The sequence below is a fragment of the Chelonoidis abingdonii genome, chromosome 3 (genome assembly GCF_003597395.2).
Source record: "Chelonoidis abingdonii isolate Lonesome George chromosome 3, CheloAbing_2.0, whole genome shotgun sequence".
NCBI classification, from domain to species: Eukaryota; Metazoa; Chordata; order Testudines; family Testudinidae; genus Chelonoidis; species Chelonoidis abingdonii.
This window is the reverse complement of record NC_133771.1, coordinates 112,749,526-112,767,440: the sequence shown is the minus strand read 5'-3', so window position 1 is coordinate 112,767,440 and position 17,915 is coordinate 112,749,526. Positions and strand designations below refer to the sequence as shown.

Genomic DNA, 17,915 nt, shown 5'->3' with positions numbered 1-17,915 from the left:
GAGTAGATTATATTAAGAATTTAGTGGTATTGCGTAAACTACCGCTGCAACTGACACTAATTCTTACCCTTATTGATAGTCTGAGCAGAGAGGCCAAGAGCTGAATGTGCATGAACTGAGACTAAAATATTTTCTCACACCTACAGGCCACTCCAAGTCAGGGCTGAGGGACATCAGTAGGGCAGCTAAAAGACAGATGCTTGCAGTGCTACTGTTTGAGATGTATCGGAAGGGTAGCCATGTTAGTCTGGATCTGTAAAAGCAGCAAAGAATCCTGGGGCACCTTATAGACTATCTAAGGTACATGCATCTGACGAAGTGGGTATTCGCCCACGAAAGCTCATGCTCCAAAACATCTGTTAGTCTACAAGGTGCCACAGGATTCTTTGCTGCTTTTACTGTTTGTGATGTTCTTGTTTCCTGGATAAATAGTGGATTTCTCCAGGACTTTCAGTGCAACATCTTTAAGAAGCAACTAAATTCACATGAAAAGTTTTTAAAAATGGAATGTCCATCTTTTTAATATGAATTTCTTGTACTGTTCAGTTATAATCACACTACTTTTTTATTTTATTTTGACTTATTATTTTATATTCATGTATTTTTCCTAGTATGCCAAAGTAATTGCACTGAACATGTAGGTAGCACTTGCATTGACATTAAAAAGGCTTACTATGTGACATTTCATGCATGGCCTTATAGCATCTGAATTTGCAGGATCTTTTAGATACAGTACATGTCAGCTGAGTTTTTCTGTTCACACATTATACAAGACATTTTCTTTCTTGCTTTATGGCACTCTGTAGCTACTTAATACTAAAATCAGTTCTGCAGCTCCCGATTCCACATTGTGCTATCAGTGGTAACAATAAATATTATCTGTGGACATCATATTAGATTTCTGAGTCCTTCAGTTCAATGTCAGCGGGATGATCAGAGTTTTCTCATATGGTTACTTATAACGGATCAAATCATGAAGGGTGAAGAGGTCCCTTACTCTTGCAGAGTGGAGCTCCCTGCTAGTTTTGCCAGTCTTGGGCATTACAAACCCAGTGAGGGATCATTGAGAAGACCAGGGTGGGGGCTTGGGGGTGGGAGGGAGTGGGGCTATGCTGCTTTCACCCAACATTCTGATTGTCTCTGGGAACACTCCTCTGCCAGCTGCTAGCTTTTTTTTTTGAACTCTCATCTATTCCTTGCACCAGTGTTAGGTTTGAATAGGGTGCTCAGCCTTTCCTCTTTGGCAGTCGCTCCATGAGTGAGAGCCTGTCCCCAACCTGATGTCACTCCCTCATGATCTCACTGCCCCCCACAAACTCCACTTGGATGGTCTGTGGGTATCTATATCCTTGGGGTTGCAGCACTGCTCTGTGGGTCTGGAGCCAGGCCAGGCTGAACAACTGTGGCTGGGCTTCATGCCCATGAAGGGGGAGGGACATGATCTGGGCCATTGTTTGAAGTGTGGATAAAGAAAGAGAGGTCGGGCTTGATTTCTTCTGGAATTCCCACTGATGTCAGTGGGTGTTGACTGTGTAAATCTAGGGCAGCATATGTTTCTTAGATTAGAGAAAATAATTACTAAGGGTGAAATTAACCCCGGTACAGGACCCAGCCCAAAGCCTGTGCACCACTAAAATCCCATTTACTTTAGGCTTGAATAGATCTGAAGGGGTTCTTGTGCTGACTCTCTGCCGAGGAGTAAATTTCACCCTCTGTGTGCATGGTGACTGCATAGAAATACATTTTTTCCTTGTTAAAAAAAACCATAAACATATACTCGTCCATACTAAGGTCTAAATCTTCGTATTTTGAAGCCAGCATCCTACTTCTGCAAAACTTAAAATAATTACCATCAATTACATGTTACTATTTTTTCTCCATTAAAAATATGAAATTTAATTTACACTAATTATTTAGCAATATGGGATGCTCTGCATGAAAGTTATGAAGGACAAATTAAATTTAAACGAGGGGAAAAAAAGAAAAATACATTGTATATTAGACTTTTCATATTTCATCTTTTATTTGTATTTCTTTACCAGTCCATCTGGAAAAAGGATTTTCTTTGCAGATTGAAGCAACTTTTTAGAAAGATGAAATGCACTTGCAGTTAGTCAGCTAACCTGAAATCAACGTTTTAGCCTGAAATGGATTAAAGAGGAAGAGTCATAATAATAACATTCTTGTTATTGCAAGCTTTATTTACCCTGCAATGTGGTGATAGTAGCAAGTAGGGTGACCAGACAGCACATGTGAAAAATCGGGATGAGGGTGGGGGGTAATACGAGTCTATATAAGAAAAAGACCCAAGAATCAGGACTGTCCCTATACAATCGGGACATCTGGTCACCCTAATAGCAGGCATGGTTATTATTTCACAGAGCAGTAACATAGTGGCGATAAAGGGCAAATTTCTTCCCTGTGCTGCTCTGCTAAATAAGAGGGAACAGAGCGTTTCTTACAACTGTGCTAGAACAGGGCATGGTCTCACAATAGACCTCGAGAGAGAGTTGCGAGAGGGCCAGGTAATGAGATACTGTCTTCCCAAAGGTTTGTGTCCAGACTAGCAGCTAGCTAATGCACATGGATGAAATTCACCCCTATGCATTTACGTCCCACTAAGGCATAACCTAAGTGGTGCATAGGCCTTGGCCAGGTCCTGATCACAGGATGAATTTTATGCATGGTGCTTTTATTTGCAAGTACTTGCCAGGGGCCTCAGCTGCTGCTCTTGAAAAGAGCAACACCTGTGACCTATCACACTGCAGGTGGTCCCAAAGAACATTGCTGTGGCTGGAGGATCGCTTTGGGAGAGAAGGATCTCAAGAGGTAGAGTATCGTGCTCCCCTTTGTTGGGTTGATTTAACCTCTTGGTAGGTAATAGTGTCAAAAATGTGGGTCTTTGTCACTGGTACATCTGTAGCTTATTGCGGAGATGGGCCCTAATATGTGGTGGTGATGTGTATGTTTGGCTGGGGGTGTAGAGGTCAGATGCTTCTGAATTTTAGTGAACTTCATATCTGCAACCAAACATATAGGCGATCCTTGTTTTTGCTGTGCCTGAATCAAGACCCTCGATCTTAACATTTCCAAACTTTGGAGATGTTTTGGAGTTGAACTTTGCTGCTTGACCACATTTCAGTTTTATCAAGTACATATTAGCCCCATGAAGTACTTGGTTCATCTTCATGGAGATTTCTTGCTTGAGCAGTTGCTTCTTACAGTACAGTGCCTTCTGGTAGATTAAAACTTTTTCCGTTGCGGTTGTAGCAATTCAGTTCATTTTGCAGCAGGCCAATTCTGCTAGCAATTGCAATGTGGTGACTGGTTGTGTTAGTGGAAAAGGAAATTTTTCATTTCCGCTGAAGTGTTGCTCATGTAGATTTGAAATAATATTGCTGCAGTTTTAAAATCCTGTAGCTTTTGTTTTTTTTCCCCTTAATGTGGGCTGTTTCAATTAGAGACTAGATTAACTTTCCTATAAAAAGGTTTTCACCGTTTCATGTATCAGGTTAGTTTTAATCCAAGTTAGCACTTGGCATTTGAATACTTGGCTTTAATACTTAAAATGGCAATTTCATATGGCTGAAATGTGTGTGTGTGTGTGTGTGTAGGTTTATTCAGGCATATGTTATTGGCTGCAAAATGTGTCTGCACAAGCTATTCTGCACTCAGTCATTCTGCAGTATTTGACAGAATTCTTTATGTAAGTGAAGCAGGAAGTATTCTCTAGTGGTTAGGGTTCTAGCTAGGGGCTCAGGAGACCTACGTTCAGTTCTGTCTGGTGCCACAGACTTCCTGTGTGACCATGGACAAGTCGCTTGGTCTCTTTGTATCTCAGTTTCCCATCTGTAAAATGGGGGTAAATAGAGGGATGTGAAGAGGATAATCACCATATCTTGCTGTTGATCCACATGAAGACTGCTATTGGAGTCAATAAGAGTTTTGCTCTAAAATCAATGGCAGGATTTGGACCACAGTCTTTTTTTTTTTTTTTCTTGAGATGAATGTCAATTTTTTTTCAAGTGACCCTTCTTTGATCAGTATGAACTTTTTTCTCAGAGCAGGATGCCATTAAAGATCATGTGGGGAGTTGTAAGAGTGGATTATTCTATCCCTTTCTGAGCTCAATTCTGCCACCTTTACTTACATGTTGAATGGTAAGACAACCCGAATAAGGCAAAGTCAGACAGGTGGGCCACAGAATTTCAATCTGCATTCAAATGTCAAACTCCCCAAAGTTTGTGAATATTTAAATAAAGGGTTCAGGCTAATTAATTTTTATGGCTAGATTGTGAATTCTTACTCATATTGGTGAGCTTTTCAGTATCAAATAAAATAAAATTTTTACTGTAATATTAAATGTTGAAACAACAACAAAAAATTAAATATAAAATTCTCTGCCCTCAGGCCTGTGCCTGATCTGGTTAGAACTGAACAGCTTTCCTTTCAAGATGGAGCATTTAAATCAATGGCTTAAACCTCCTGTCTGGTAGATGAAAGGTAAATTCTTATCCCTCCTGCCCCACCTTCCTGAGCGAATTGGTAAAATCTCATGTAAGAGAAGAAAGTAAAATTATCCTTCAGCGGGAAACGTGAACTGGAAAACATTATGTCCAGGTGAGTTACAGACACTGGTAGCTTTGGGGATGACTTGATGCTTTGCTGCTGAGTGGATGCGTGTGGGCAGAGCTCTGTGTTCCAAAATTTACTGTAAGGTTTGTAAACCTACTGAAATCTGCCAGAACCACTGAAAAATTGGATTTATTGCTTTTAGGCATTTTAAAGGGTAACATGCCTGAAAAGTCTTGCTTATACAATGTAGTGGGAGAGGTAGAAAAGCTTTTCATTTTACAGGGCTCTGGTGCTTTCTAAACCCAGAGCAGTGCATATGAAGTCTTGTAGTCCCCCTCCAGGGGAAACTGGGGAAGGCCCTGGGCTAGATCCTTAGCTGGTGTAAACTAGCATAACTACACTGGAGTTGCCAGAGGAGCTACACTGATTTATGCCATAGCTGGCCTTCATAGCTTGAAACAGAAGATGATTATGTTGATCTCCATCAGATTCAGGAAGAAGTAAGGAAAGCTAATTGTTCTCATGACAGAGAGCTACAAAACGCAAAAGGACATTTAAGTCCTGATAAGATGATCATAATTTGACTTTTTTTTACAATAAGATACAGAGCGAAAACTAAATAAATATGCAGTTTGCTACGGGAAAAATGACCCTTGAGAATTACCACTGATAGTCAAATTTTAGAGTGGTGACAATTATTGTGAATTCTCTGCCTTTGCTACGACTGACTCTTGGAATCATGTAGACTTAGTGGAACTCCATGTATGTCTCCATAGTACTGGATTCCATTACAGGATTGGAGCCTAAAAATTGGCATATAATAAAAATAATACTAATGAGATAGACACACAGGTATGTGTCGGATAAAGATTGCGCCCTCTGTTCCGTCCTCCCATTACTCAGTGGACTTAAGTCTCCCTATTTAAGTCTCATACTCTTAAAACCAATATCAGTGTTCTTGAATCAAAGAGCCTAATAATAGTAGGCAGACAGAGATGCCCCCACCTGTCATCTCTTTTATTTTCCCTTTCTATGGTACCCCAGTGCAATTTTCTTGAAAACAAAGATATTTTGGATCCTATTAAAAATCAGGCTAAACTTAAAAGTAGCCCCATGTGCTATGCCACCTAAATTTTTGCCTCTGCCCTAAGAATTTCTTTTCCAAATATTCTAAAGTTATATGATCTTTTTGGGTATGTATCCAGGTTTCAAACTAATTGTGATAAATAACAAGTATTCCCTATTTTGATATCTAAGACTACTCACTGATTTAACCTTTGATAGGGCACGAGACTAAAGTTAAGTACTTAGGTTTGTATATTTCTCTAATAGTTTAATTTAAAAAAAGGCAATCTGCTTCTGCTGAGGAACATAACTGAAGACTGGGAAACCTTAATGCCCTCTTGAATTGTTCAGATCAGTACTCTGAAATTGATTGTCCTATTTACGTTGAATTACTTGTTCAGCATTCTCCCTATTTAAGTCTCATACTCTTACAAACAAACACAAAAATGCAAGATAGTAACTACAAAATGTATTTGAACAGTTAGAAGTCATAGTATTTATTGTAAATAAGGAAAAGAGTCCCCATTTCAGGAAAACATTAAAGTACCTGTTTAATTCTGTTCCTGGTCAGCAAGGCATTTAAGCATATGCTTAAAGTTAGGTGTGTGCTTAGGTGCTTTGCTGAATAGAGATGGACTCCCCTACTTCTGCTTTTAATATCTTTTTACAGTACAGTTTTAAGGCTGCATTAGAATGATGCCAAGTAGATCAACAACAACATTGACAGGAAATTGAACAATCAGTTGTTGCTCCTATGAATTCCATATTCTTCTTCTCACACAAAAATGGATTGAAATGTGCACTTATAAGCCCATGTATTATCCATATTCTATAAATAAAAAGAATACCTAGAATCTTGAAATATTCTGTTTATCTATTCCCTTAACTTGAATTCAAAGCTCATCTGTACTTAAACTGCAGAGATTTTGGGCAACAGCTATTTCTGCAGTTTCTTCTAATTGCTCAAATGTTTCTCACTGCCAACTGGTGAGACCCCTAACTGACTAAATTGAGAAAAGGTACTAATACTGTATGGCAAAGATTATTAGTAGGTGGAATGACCACTCTCAATAATATGAGTAAATTGCCTTAATAGCTTCCTGTCATCAAATATTCACAAAATATTAAGTTGATTCGAAAGGTGCGTCTCACAATTTCTACCATACTGATAAAATTAATAATAAAAATAATATCCAGTTCAGAAGATGTCACTTGGCCATGCCCTGTGGGGGGAGCCTGGAGTGGTATCTATAGGGAGTCGAGATTTACATTCTGAGGCAGCAACATGCAGGCCAGAAGTGCTGATGGTAGGAACTTCAAAAATGACTGTGATAGAGATGCATTTACGTTGCATTAATGCTTTAATATTTCTTTATTTAATGTCATCTATATTCAAAACTTAGGCTAAAGATGTAAAGGACAGTGGACTACAAGCACAGTAGAACATAGCTGGAAGGCAACAGTACTTGTTCTGCAGCTGTGAAAACCTCTATGTTCTTCCTGCAGTTTCAACTCTGTACCTATTTAATAGTAAAAAAAAAAAGGGGGGGAGGGAGGGAGGATGGAGGGAGAAATCTAGGAAGGATGTCCAGGGCTCATGCCCTTGTACATACTCTCTCCCTCGCCCTAGGAAGCTTTGGGAAAATACTAAAATTATAGAATTGCATGACGACTCTACCTTATTATTATTGTTTTTATTATAGTAGTGTCTAAAGAGCCCAACAAAGATCCATTGTACGGTTCTCTTTGAACACACATTATAAGGGAGTGTCCCTGCCCTGACGAATTTACAATCTAAATAGACCAGGCAGGCAAAGGGTGAGAGGAGAGTAGTGTTATTACAGATGGGGAGCTGTAGCACAAAGAGATTAAGAGACTTGCCCATGGTCACACAGGAAATTTGTAGCAGAGTCAAGAATTGCACTCACTTCTGGTGTCCTAGTCCAGGGTCTAAATGACAAGACCATTCTTCATCCTGTCATATGTTAACTTAGTAAACACACTCCTATTATTTTACTGTACATTGCTCAGCAGCATGATAATTCCTACAGCCCTGATCCTGCAAAACTTTATCCATATAATTTTAAGCACGCAAGGAGGCCCATTTCAATGGGTTTCTTTGCATGCTTTAAACTAATTACATGCATATTTGTTAGCAAGATTGAGCTCTTTATTTGCACATTTTGCTCTGAAGCTCAGAGCAACTTTCTGACATATAACACATTTATTTATCAAGATCTCTGAAATAACAAGAACTGTGGATATCTTTTTTTAAATTTTTTTACTGACTTAGCAAAGTGGATTTCATGTCTTTTTGTGTCTTTGGTCAATATGTTCAGAGCATTTTGAAAGGAAGTTTTGGATTAAGGAGATGTCTGTGCTGGGGAGCAGTATCCTGTGTTTCATTTAGGTCATGTCAGGCCATTGTTATGTTTTTCTTTTCATAAAGATCTTGTGTCTGTTCTCATGTTCAGCTGTAGACTTGAGTTTCCAGGATGAGAGAAATATAGTTAGGAATTAATGCTGCAATATTATATACTATCTGACTTGCCACTAAGCCAAGATTTCTTATGTTTTATTACTTGTTGACAATTATTAGTGTCTAATAACAATAACAATTAATACATTTACACTTTTGTAACACATTTCATCTTGGGATCTCACACAGCAGGATTTTTATAGTGGTGGTAAAGTATTATTATCCCCATAAACAGGGAAACTGAGACACAGAGAGGTTAAGAGAGATGTCCAAGGCAACCAGCAAGCCATTTGCAGAGCTAGAAATAGAACCCTTGACTCCTAGTTTTTAGCCCCAACTAGGAGGCCACCCATTCTCAGCTACAGTCAGGTTAATCAAGAACCCAGTGTAAGTATACTGATTAATATTAGTAGGTGACACATCAAGTACATTTGAAGTTTAGATGTGTTACAGTAGGTCTTAAAGTCTGAGAATTGCTACACTAGGATAGGAAGTCTAATGTGTGTTGTGTTTTCAGTCATGCTTTAGCTTCCGTTTGCATCTTTGTGTGTCTTTCTCAGATGAAGGTGTCCAGATCATTAACAATGATGATAGTGTTATTATTTTAATAGTTAATATTATTTTGCCCTACCTACATTTCTTTTAAGAGCATAAAGGAGAGAGCCTCTACTATGTATGTCACACCCAGTCCAAGTAATCAAATTTATTACCGCCTGGTAGGCGCCTGTTTGAGCTTGTAAAATGACTTGGTGGTCCCAGTTGACTTCCTAAAGGAGTGATGTCCATATTGCAAAGGTCATCAATGCAATTGACACTAATTATCACCCTAGCTGGAAGTCTGAGCAGACAGCCATAAAGACTGATCTGCCTGCAAATCCATATACCAGAGCTGAGTCACGTTATCATGGCAACGGGTGGAAGTTTGCGTGGTCACTGCACATGATGTGTGTACCTGCTTTGCAAATAAGCAGAAGTTCTAGAATTTCCAGCCCTGGCAATGAGACACCTTTCACAAAAACCAAAATTATAATCAAATTAAAAGACATTTGAGAGGGTGAGGCTTGTAAGTCTTATGTGCACAGAACTGTTGCCTTAGTATTCCATTTCCTCCAAGAGTTCGTCTTGGAAACACACAGTCTGGATTTTTTATGAATTTTATCACTTATTGTCCAACAGGCATTCTCTAATTCTGAATTATGGTCACGCTTTCTTTCTAGCTTATTCACTCCCAGCCACTTTCACTCTGCTCTAATGCTGCATTGAGCCTCTTAGCTTCCAGGACGCATAGAGGTGATACCGGAAGTCTCAATAGATCCTGGAAGCAGAGCAAAGGTGGCATGGCAGATTGAATGAAACAGACAGTAAGTGTGTTCAGCAGCAAGAACATTTGGCAGTCCTCCAAATTAGTGGCATTTTGCATTTCCTGCAGAGACCCAGTCTTCCCATCTTAAGAACCAACACTCTTCCCACTAAATATAACAAAATTGCACAAAGTTTCCTATGACAGTGTCTTCCATTCTTCATTGGTGGGTGTGTGGAGAAATAACTCCAGGCGTGTGGAGCATAGGTTGGTCCTACTGAGGTTGTCATTTTTTACTTAAGTAGCAGAGTCAGAAAGAAAGGAAACTGCGTATCTATTTGCATAGATGTGCCAGCATCTAAAAATCAGACTACTGATTCATTCAAAATCATCTGCCATCTGCCATATTCCCTTTAGAATATAGGCCGAACTATCCAATACCAATTTAAGCTGCAATGGGCTGTTCATGAGGCTGTGGAATTCTGGCAAATAAACTTCTGTAATCACGTCCTGAAAAATATGAATTTACCATCCACAAACCTATCCTGCTTTTTGTCAGCTAATTGCATTTATTTTTGAATGCAGTTCCAAACCAATTTGATTCTATATTTCTAAGGCTGCAGAGCCAGTTGTGACTCCCACATGGTTTTCTGGCTCCGGTTAATGATCACATCACTTCTTTGTGCTCCAGACTGAATCTTTTTCTGTGTGTCTCACACCTTCAGTTGTGATCTTAGGGAGTTGGTTCCCCCTGCCCCCATGCTTTCATAGCTTCAACACATATAGTCACATTTGCAGCATGTTCCATTTAATGGCTTTTGCTCTTTGAAACGAAAGTTTGATCACTGTTTGCTGATGGAGGCGCTGGGAATAGAATTGGTTGTGAACTACATCTACTTGTAGGTCTTGAGCTCGGGAGTTGTTTTTCAGAGGTGTTGCTCTCTGGAGGATATTTTGAGTGACCTTATGCCACTATGCCAGCATACCAGCCTCTGGATGATCATCTACATCACAGATCAAGAACAAATCCTCCAGTAGTGTTTTTTATCTGTCACTCTCAATATATTTTGTTGTGATCATGGGTCTGAGGAGACTATAAAGACAAGAAGCTAAGGAGAAAGGGTACAAAAAAAACAAGAAAGGGCAACACATGGCAGGCTGTTATGCAGAACAGGTGATTATTTGAGTAGTATTGAGAGCATGTACTGTGTCATAGACAAACTGGCATTTATTATCTGAAATTATATGCTCTTCAGTTTTGGATTCTGAAGAGACGCTGCGAAAAAACTAGCTGTCCTTTTTTTTGGGTGGAGGACATTGCTTTGCTGTGAGTTCTGAACTATCTGTCATTTCTCTCCTGTAATTTATGCCACGGGGATCTGATCAGCTGTTTAGTTCCTAAAGCCCATCATGCTTTGGGGAAGAAGTATGCAATGTAGCTTTCTGATTCAGTTTACCCTCTGTTCTTCTCTTAATTATCATCTCTCTCTCTCTCTCTCTCTCTCTCTCTCTCTCTCTCTCTCCTTGTTGATTCTACTGGCACACTGAAAGGGACTGGTGATAGATGACACTTGGAACTTGCTTGTTTCATTTATTGTTCTAGAGAGAAAGCATGTTACTTGGAATACTGAGAGGGGAACTGTAGCCCAAAGCTTCTATGACAATAAAGAAAAAAAGGTTAGGAAACTGTAACCTTAACAATGTTGGTAAAGATTTACATATACAGAGGTTGACAATGAAAGTCAGCGTTTATCCGCAGTACAGCTTGTCAGTATCTGAGAAACTGCAATTATGTCCTTGACTAAGTACAGAAAAATACTTTTGGTATTTCAGTTAAATGCTTTTTTAAAAGATGACCACTGTGCCTGCACACTATGCTTTTTCAAGTATGGTTAATTTAACTTAGGGCCAGATTGTGAATTCCCAGGGCCAATCACATGAATAGTCCTGTCTAATTCTGTGGGACTAATCATCTGAGTAATTGCTCAATGGTGTGAGTAAGGTGGTCACAATATGGCCCTTAATGATTTTCTTAGTCTTTAATATAATAAAGTTTTTCTGTTAATTATACATCCTGCTGGAGGAGGATTCTTTAAGATGTTATTTCCTAAGCATATGGAGAATCAGGAAGCAAAACTGATCAGTTATGACACTCCACCACAGACTTACTGTTTGGAAGTGGCGGGGGGGAGGGTGTTAAATGTTTTGCTATTGGAAAGAAGAACAAAAGTTGAAATTGTCATGGTGCAGCATTCCACCAAGAGAAAACCAGGTGGATCACCAGTTAATCAGGAGTTTCCAGTGTCCTGAGAAGTTGCATGAGAGGCACTTTGGCAGTGAAAGTGCATCAGAACTATGGGGAAATCTGGGTGCTAATTGACTGGAGAGGAGGGGTTGATGATCCATGATCATGGAAACAGTAGAACAGTGGTCAGCAGCCTTTCAGAAGTGGTGTGCCGAGTCTTCATTTATTCACTCTAATTTAAGGTTTTGTGTGCCAGTAATAAAATATTAACATTTTTAAAAGGTCTCTTTCTATAAGTCTATAATATATAGCTAAACTATTGTTGTATGTGAAGTAAATAAGGTTTTTAAAATGTTTAAGAAGCTTCATTTAAAATTAAATTAAAATGCAGAATCCCTCGGATTGGTGGCCAGGACCTGGGCAGTGTGAGTGCCACTGAAAATCAGCTCACCTGCTGCCTTTGGCACGCGTGCCATAGGTTGCCTACCCCTGCAGTAGAACAGTGTTGGACTGGATGACTCAGGGAACTGACTGGTCCCCGGAACAGACAGCCAACTGCGACCTGACATCTTCGTGACCGACGCGGGAAAGAAGAAGATCCTCATGGTGGATGTCGTGCTATTTCAAAACAGGTCACCGGCCTTCCATGAGGCCCAAGCTCGGAAGGTGCTGAAATACACCCTGCTGGCTGATACCCTGAGAGCTCAGGGCTATGAGGTCCAGATCCACGCCCTGGTCGTGGGAGCCCTGGGCATGTGGGACTCCCCACAATGAGCCAGTGCTGAGAGCGTATAGAATCAGTCGATGCTATACCCAGCTCATGAGACAGCTCATGGTGTCAGACACCATCAGGTGGTCCAGAGACATATACATGGAGCAAATCACGAGACACTGCCAGTACCACTTCGAGTAATCGAGAATGCCGGTCAGGGTAATAACCCACTTCTTTCCTTCCCTGATGAACCAAGGGACACACTCCAGCCATGTACTTATGCACTACACCACTACTGACTTGGACGCTAAATACATTCCAGGGGTGGCGTGCCCAAACCCACTTATCCACCGACGTTTTAAAAACCCAATCTGGGTCTTTGTTGGTTATGCACTAAGTATGTATCTTGTGAACCTTGTAACCAATACTTGTAATCCCTCATAACCCAAGCCTGACCTCAGATGTACAGTATCTTCCCCTTTAATTTGTGTAAATATGACTTTTAAATTTTTTATTAAAGTTAATGTTGGGGTTTTTATCTCTTGGTCATTTATCTGAAATTTGGCTGAGATTATTAGTGATCCACAATCATTACCATCTGATTGATGGGCAGTGGATGGTGTGGAAGTGAGCTGGTGGTTTCTATGTGTTTCCTAGTGTACAGATGTTTGCTGAAAAATCCCCAAACTTTATCACAATTGGCACTAATTAGCACTTTTGCTAGCATTCTCAACAGAGAGGCCAAGGAGCTAGGAATGTAGAATTAATGACTTTTAACCATAAACCTTGCCTATACTAGGGAAATTTTGCAAAAAATGCCTCCTTTGTTAGCACCAGTTCAGCTCCAGTAATGTTAGGCAACAATGGGAGCCCTAGTGTAGGATGGCCACTGGCTGCTGGTGGTGTATTTACCATGGTCTGCACAGGGTTAGATGGTACAGTGCTTGAAGTTCCAGCAGCTGTCCACAGCTCTTCTATACTAAGGTGTCCCAGAGTGGAGCGGACAAATTTAGCAAGAGTGGGAAATTTTTGAAAAATCCCCATTGTGCACACAAGGTTTTGGAAGTTGATCCTGCCAGAACAGGGCTGAAGCATATATGTGGGATAAATTTTGTGAGGAAGCTTTTACTGTTGCTGCATGCATTTGACTTGTTCTATGAGAAGTAGAGGGCTTTAGTCTCTAGGGACTCTAGAATTCAGTTCAGTTGATTTTTTATTTAAAGAAAGGCAACTGAATGGTAGATACAGGCCTTTGTTTTATGAAATTTATATGTTTTATATTATGTAATAAAATGTTCAAGTACCATCATGTCTGTAATGCAATTATTGACATTAGACATAATTAAATACCAGCCCTTTCGCCTGTATTAAAACACGTTAAGGTTTGACACAAAAAGACGAATGCCAGGAAATTAAAACCTGAGGGTGAAACTATGTTCTTAATTCATTAACTTTGTTGTGAAGAAAAGGGGAGGGAAATAAATTCAGCAGACTGTAACAGGGAGGAAATGTCTGACATTTTCAATTTCTTTATCATCTTGGCAAAATCCCAGGTTTTTAAAATTCACTACTTTGCATTTAATTGTCTTATTTCTTGTTTTCATCATTCCTTTTAAACAGTTTTTTCCCTAAAGCTTATACAGTGCGTAGTTCTGTTTCAAATTACCTGAGTTACAGAGTAAAGCTATTGTTAACTATAAATATGTATATATTTTGCAGAGCTGTAGCCGTGTTAGTTCTGGGACATTAATGAGAAAAGGCAGGGTGAAGTAATATCTTTTATTGATGGAAAGATAAGCTTTCAAGCTACACAGAGCTCTTCTTCTTCTGTACAGATCTCTTCTTCTCCTGAAGAAGAGCTCTCTTTAGCTTGGAAGCTTGTCTCTTTCACGAACAGAAGCTGGCCCAATAAAAGATATTACCTCACGCACCTTGTCTCTCGTATATATTTTAGCTTTTTGAGGCCTGTTACTTAAGTACGATATTTGGTAAACAAATATCTAATCTATATTATCTAATCTTTCTAATCCAGTTTGTTGTTGTACCTTATCCATATATCATTATGTAAATCCTTATGAATTTTTCTAATAAGAAAATAGCATTTGTCCAGGGAGGGGTAAGATTTTATCTGCAAAGTGTTGATACACAGCAATTGTTTACAGACATGTTATACATCTCTGTGTTTAACTCTCTCGGTATGAATATGTTGCTCACATCATCAAGTGTGAAAGTTTGTAATGCCCCTTTCTCCCCCCCGTCCCCCCGCCCGCCAAAAAGAATATTTGCCTTAATGTTGTGTTTTACTGTAAAAAGGTGAATATTTCTTAGTTTTTGGTTTGTCCATGTTTTGTTACTCTTAGATATAGTCTTATTGTTTTAAAACCAATTTATTAAAAAAAGTATTCTTGCTGTCAAGCAAGAGAGTAACATGATCTTTGGTATTGGTAATTCAATTTCCACTGATTTATTTAACTGAGTTCTACATTTACATTTCCTTAAATGTATGAATTTATTGCTCATGAAAGTTGTTTAAACCTTCATTCATAACACTGGAGATTAAAGGCCACTAGTTATCCAGTGAAGAAATAATGTTGGAACAGTAGCAATACACATTTTCCTGTAGAGACTACTACTAGGCATAGTTAGTATGTTTAATCCATGACCTTTCTGCTGAGACTTCAGCAAGATTTAATGTGCCAGTTGTGCAATTTATCTGTCTGTCTGTGTCAATCTTAGGGATTTCTGTAGTGCCCATCACCACTCTATTGATATAAACATAAAGAAATAATGTTATTTAATAGGAACTGAAGATTTCAAAACTAATTTACCAATAGTCTTAGGCTACAGAAGCATATGTCAGAGCTCTATAAATTTCTTGTTAGGGCGGTATGTTGATTAGCAGTAAGATGTTTTTATGAACAAAAGGGAAAACCTCTTTGGAATTATGAAATATGTTGAATATGTATGGGCTGATTCTTCAGCTCTGATGCGTTCCGTTTGTGTCAGAGTGTCCTAATCAGGCCGTTGGGGATTCCCCTGGCTTTGGAGAATCCCTGGCTGATATAGAGCCAGAGTTGCGGGCTTTATGCCAAACCAACCCAGCCACTCCTGGAATACATACTACAGGGTATGTCATGTCCAGAGTACTTCTGGATTCAGGCAATCAGTGGGTGGCATAACAGCTCTTTTGGGGGCTATTACCAACCAGAATAGGGTAGGGCAGGTATGTGACTATTCTGCCTTGAACTAGGGGTTGAACTGGGAATTAGGAGTGTCTAAAGGTTGTGTGCAGCCATCTTTGTCCATTCTGACAGGATCTTGTGCTGAGCGCAGCTTAGCCAAACTCAAAAATTGGAGCCATAGTGTTTTGCATGTATGGAAGTATATGTAGGGATTGACAATTGATATTTTACCTATAATATTTACCAACTAAAATTTGTACTATAATACATTATACTTCAGAGTCATAGTGTATTGGATGGACACACCTTGATAAAAAATGGGATTTTAAAAGCTAGTGATATGTTCTTAACTTTACATGCTTTTTTATTCATATAATAAGGGAGAAAAATAAAGATTAACTTGGAAGCTGTGACTTTCTTGGGCTGACAGTAAGTGAAAAAAAGAATATCTGGCAGGGGTCGGCAACCTTTCAGAAGTGGTGTGCCGAGTCTTCATTTATTCACTCTAATTTAAGGTTTCATGTGCCAGCAATACATTTTAATGTTTGCAGAAGGTCTCTTTCTATAAGTCTATAAGATATAACTAAACTATTGTTATATGTAAAGTAAATAAGTTTTTTAAAATGTTTAAGAAGTTTCATTTAAAATTAAATTAAAATGCAGAGCCCCCTGAATTGGTGGCCAGGACCCGGGCAGTGTGAGTGCCGCCTAAAATCAGCTCCTGTGCTGCCTTCGGCACCCATGCCATAGTTTGCTACCCCTGATATATGGCATGAGTGAACTGCCTACATCTCTTAAGAAGCCGGCAAAACATAACAAATATCAAGGTCAAACCTTTTTGGAGAGCTGATGAGCCAAAAAAGCATTAGAATAATTTAAAAAAATGTAAACTACAGCAAAAATTTGAAAACGTCATAACTTAAAACTCTGTCTGATCATTTCCAAACTTCCCCCTCAAAAATGTCTTATCCTGGGATGAGATGCAGCTTGCAAAATAGCAAGATCAGTTTCTGTTGAGGAGGCTAGTTTGATTTTGTTTTTTAAACTGGAAGCTAGCTTTAGTCTTAACTATGGGACGACTATCGCAACTGCATAACAATATCTGTGTTGGGGGTATCATACACACAGTAAATCAATTTTTTTCATACCCGCAGTATAGAAGAAAACATACAAATCTGCCTTTTAAATCAGCTGATCTATCTGTTTGCCTCATTTTCATTATAGCATGTTTAGCAGAATGACTGAGATGATTCAATTAAAAACAACCAAGCATTGTTTTAATTCCAGTTTAATTTGGAGATTCGAGAACCTGAATACTCAAGGAGAGTCCTAGTATAGTTAATGCAGTAGTCTTTTTAGTTGCCTGAGCCTGCCTCTGTTCAAGTCAGTTGTGTTTTTGTCATCAAGTCCCACAGGAGAAAGACAGAGCCCTTCAACTGGAAAGCTTATTTAATTTCTATCATTGATATCTTCTTATTCAAGATGCTGCTGCTAGTACTGGTTCATTTTTTTTGTGTCTGTTTATTAATTTCCCATGTTTAATACAAAAATGTTCAGTAGCAGACGCAGAGATCTAATAAATACACAAATAAATAAAATGATTACAGCCACTAATGGAAAGGCAGTAATAAGTACAAAAGGTCCTTGGAATAGTTTATGAGAACACCGTAAGGAAGTTACTTTAAAAAAATCATTGTTTCATATTTTTTTTTTAAATCACATCAATCAGATAGCAGTGAAAGGTCAAATAAAATTAGGTACTGGTCAGTGGATTGACAGCAGAAAAAAATGAAGTTCTCTCTTTATCCACAGAACAGTTACAGCTGTGCTTCAGTGATGCAAGCTCCTCCCCACCACTTCGTCAGTGTGCCTGAACTCTGATTTGGAGCCATCAGACAGGCCCATAGTTGTAGAAAATTTTGGTTGCCCTTTTGTACAGTGGTCATTTCTGTTGGACTGGAAAGAGTACAAACACTATCGAACACTTTTCATGTCTATTTCACTTTTTATTGATTTGTATTTTATATATTTTTGTACTACTGACTCTTTAAACTAGCCAGATTTTTTTTGTTTCTGATGGACTTTGTATGGTAGTGGAATAAATGAAAACACAATAATGTACTGGTAAGACCCTTATGTGAATCCCTGATGTATGGTGAATTCAGTCAAGGCATGTGTTTGTTTTTCATTTTTCAGATGGAAACCTCCTCTTCCATGTGAGCTGCTCCAGCTACATTGAAACATAGGGTGAGTGTCATCATTTCCTAATCCATGAACCAGTTTATTCACAATCCTACAGTACGTGAATTCCTGCATCCTATATTGTTGAAAGGGCATCACAGCAATATCACAGAGAT

General features: G+C 39.0%; 1 protein-coding gene across 8 annotated transcripts in view; it reads left to right on the top strand.

Moving 5' to 3' along the window:
• The window catches only part of HIVEP2 (HIVEP zinc finger 2), a 217,229-nt gene that overhangs the window by 61,201 nt on the left and 138,113 nt on the right, over positions 1 to 17,915 (top strand). For 2 of the 8 annotated variants that reach the window (XM_075064007.1, XM_075064005.1), the window contains exon 2: positions 17,755 to 17,805. The exons of the other annotated variants lie outside the window; for them this stretch is intronic. The gene's annotated coding sequence lies outside the window, so the exon portion shown is untranslated. The remainder of the gene's footprint in view (positions 1 to 17,754; positions 17,806 to 17,915) is intronic. 8 annotated transcript variants of the gene reach the window in all.